This window comes from Papaver somniferum, chromosome 7 (assembly GCF_003573695.1).
Source record: "Papaver somniferum cultivar HN1 chromosome 7, ASM357369v1, whole genome shotgun sequence".
In the NCBI taxonomy this organism is placed as follows: domain Eukaryota; kingdom Viridiplantae; phylum Streptophyta; class Magnoliopsida; order Ranunculales; family Papaveraceae; genus Papaver; species Papaver somniferum.
In genome coordinates, this window is record NC_039364.1 from 197,632,070 (window position 1) to 197,636,027 (window position 3,958).

The window sequence follows — 3,958 nt, forward strand, 5'->3', positions numbered from 1 at the left end:
CGATAAAATCCAGCATGGCCAAGGAAAGATCTAACATCTGTTACATTCTTAGGTGGTCTTAATTTTGAAATTAGTTCAACCTTGGCTTTATCAACTTTTATTCCCTTAGAGGACACCATATGTCCTAACACTATTCCAGATTTAACCATAAAATGACATTTTTCCCAATTAAGGACTAAGTTATTTTCTTTACAACGTTCTATAAATAGTGTAAGGTGGTGCAGACACTCATCGAAATAGGATCCAAAAACCGAAAAATCGTCCATAAAGACCTCGAGAAATTGCTCAACCATGTCCGAAAAGATACTTAACATGCAACGTTGGAATGTTGCGGGTGCATTACACAACCCAAAAGGCATACACCTGTAAGCAAAATTACCAAATGGAGATGTGAAGGTTGTTTTCTCTTGGTCCTCCGGGGCTATGAGGATTTGGTTATAACCAGAATAACCATCTAGGAAGCAATAATGGTTGTGGCCAGCTAATCTTTCTAACATCTGGTCGATGAATGGTAAAGGAAAGTGATTTTTCCTAGAGGCTGAGTTCAGCTTACGGTAGTCTATACATACTTTCTACCTAGTGGTAACGCGGGTAGGGATCAATTCATTGTTCTCATTCGCAACTACTGTAATCCCAGACTTCTTTGGGACAACCTGGACAAGACTAAGCCATTTACTATCAGAGGTGGGGTATGTGATACCCGCATCTAATAATTTGAGCACCTCAGGGTGAACAACTTCCTCCATATTAGGATTCAAACGTCTCTGCATTTCTCTTAAGGTTTTGACACCTTCTTCTAGGTAGATGTGGTGCATACATCAGCATGACTAATTCCTTTCAAATCTGCTATAGTCCACCCTATTGCAGTCTTGTGCTCTTGGAGAACACTAACTAGTCTACTTTCCTGATCGGGCTCTAAGTCAGAGGCAATTATGGCAGGAAGAGTATTTTCACACCCAAGAAATACATATATCAATGTATCTGGTAGCGGATTTAATTCAAGGGTGGGGGCCTTAACTGATGATGGGAGGGGTTTATCTATGTCGGCGGAAGAGGTTCTGGTTTACGCTACCATTTCCCATAATTCATTACTGGCGCAGAGTCTAACAACGTATTAACTTCTTCAAAATGACTATCCTCATCATAGTAGGCTCCAAAGTGTGCCAAGCACGCCTCTAAAGTATCACTAATATTATTAGTGGTAAAGGTATCTGAAAAAGCGGGGGTAGAACAACCACACCCAATATTTCGATTAGTAATATGTATGGACTAACTCCAATATACTTTCAAGAGAATAAACTAGACAGTGAGACTCAATCTTGATAAAAGTATGTCAAAGAGCTATATCTCTCTTTCTCGATTCAATACTTACTCAAGCAAATAGAAATCTGCAAGTCTAATTGAATACAAGAGAAAACACTTGAACGGTACCAAAGACCAATGTCCAAGGATCAATTAATTTCAATCAACAACCAAAGGTTGGATTTCCCAATTTATCGATTCGAACGCGTACCAGTTCGCGTACTGAAGTTGGTCATTTTCTAGCCACGGTTTGCAATTATGCATTCCTTAGTTTATATAAGTTTAAGTTCACAAATAATCGTTTTTAGAAATTAACCAACTTCAGTATGCGAACTGGTACGCGGAATAAGTTTGTTTTTAGTTTAAAAATCCAGCAGAATTTCTCGGGATGAGAACTTCCGACAGTACGCGGACTCTAGTTCTGGTTTTCCTGAACAGCAAAGTACGCATACTTTGGTTCAAGGAATAAGGACTTATACATGTATGAGTTACCCCACAATGCTTATATCCAACAATGGTCATATAATCTAAACTCTCATTTCAGTCATTGAAACATTTTTAGAGGACGTTATTTAGTTGTTATTCACAAACCATTTTTCGTCAAAGCCATTTTCAAGTGATTGAAACTTAACATGACTTTCGTCACTAGTAAAGATGAACTTGACCAAAGCAAAAGCTTACCAACACATATTTCGAGAAATAGATAAGCGAGATAAACTCGGCTCGAAATAGCAAATGTGTATAATCATAGTCTATATAGCAAAACGACTTTTGTCTGATGATAGGAGATAGAGTAGATAGACTTTTGAGTGATAGATAAGTTCAAGTCTCCACATACCTTTTAGTCGATGAAGTTCCACCAGTTCCTTGAGTAGTTCTTATGATGATCGCCATGGAGTCTTGAACACAACTACACTTTCTTTCCTAGTCCGAGACTTAGCTAATAGTAGACTAGAAATCAAGACTTATAGTTTTGATCACTAACACTGACAAACATGCTTGAGATAGCAACGCATGCGAGTTCGACCGAGCAGTGCTCTAACAGTATTCTCAACTAGAGAATCAATCATGCATATAGACTCATAGTGTTCAGGGTCCGGTGGGGCTTGCAATGCCTTAAAAACGTTCACCGACATTTTCTAATTCCCAAAGGAAAATTCTATTAAGCCAGTTTGACAACGTATGACTGCATTTGCAGTGGCTAGAAACAGACGACCTAGAATGATTAGGATATTGATATCTTGACTAGAGACAAGTTGAGTGTTTAAAATCACAAAGTCAACTGGATAGATAAAGTTTTTTACCTGAACCAAAACGTCTTCAATAATTTCACGTGGGATTTTGACTGACCTATCGGCTAACTGTAGTGTTATCCTAGTTGGTTTCATCTCACCTAGTCCAAGTTGTTCATATATCGAGAACGGTAAAAGATTCACACTAGCCCCAAGATCTAAAAGAGCATTTTCTATCTTTTGGCTACCTATGACACATGTGACAGTAGGACAACCGAGATCTTTAAATTTGACTGGGTACTTTTGTGAGATTATGGAACTAACTTGTTGGGTCAAAAATGCCTTCTTATCGACACTCGCGTCTCTCTTGACAGTGCACATCTCTTTTAGGAACTTGAACATATCTGGTACATGTTTTATTGCATCTAACAAGGACAGGTTGATCTTAACTTGCTTAAACATGTGTCTAGGATTTCAGCATATGTACTAGGATTTTTCTTAGCAAGTCTCTGAGAAAATGGTGCAGGTGCTACGTATACTCTCTTAGGGATATTTTCCTCATTTGGACTCTTAGCACTCTCAGGCTCATTAGGGTCTTTAGACGAAGTTTGGTCAACCTCAGTCTCTTTTTCAGCTGGACTACTATCCTTAGGTGGTTCTACCGAGTTCTCTAGAGTTTTACCACTCCTAAGGGTTATAACTGCTTTGATATGTTCATTTTGGTTAGAACTACCTGGCCCATTAACCTGGTTAACTCCTTTCGTATTTGGAGTCGTTTGAATAGGAAATGTCTCGTTCTCCCTATTACTTAACCTGTTTGAGAGTTGACTTATTTGAGTCTCTAAGTTGTTAATAGCTTGGGAATTATTCTGCTGGTTATGCTGACTCATTAGGACAAAGTCATCGAACTTTTGGTTGCTTTGGACAACACTTTGAGCTAAAAGTTTCAGGGATTCCTCAAAAGATGTCAACTTATGATCAACTGGGTTTGGTTCTTGGACTTGAGTTTGGTTCCTATGAAAACCTGGTGGTGGGTTGCTAGATGGGCCACCCTGTTGGGCACCTTTAGACCCCGAGAAATTAGGGTTATGTCTCCAACTCGGGTTATAGGTATTAGAATAGGGATCAAACTTGGGTCGACCCTCATATTTAGATTGCATACCACCATGTAGGACACTAACCTGGTCACGGGTTGTTTCACTAGGGTCGAACAGGGGGCACTGGGGTCCAGTATGACTTTGGTCACCACAAATGGTACATGGATAGGTTCTGGGCTCACTGTTACAACTCATAGTTTGGGTAGACCTTTGGTTCATCTCTAAGGCCTCTAGACGTCTAAGGATATCTGACCCATTATCGACTTTATTGACCCTATGGATAGGGTTCCTAGTTATTTGGTGCTCCCTCATTGAATCCCATTGACG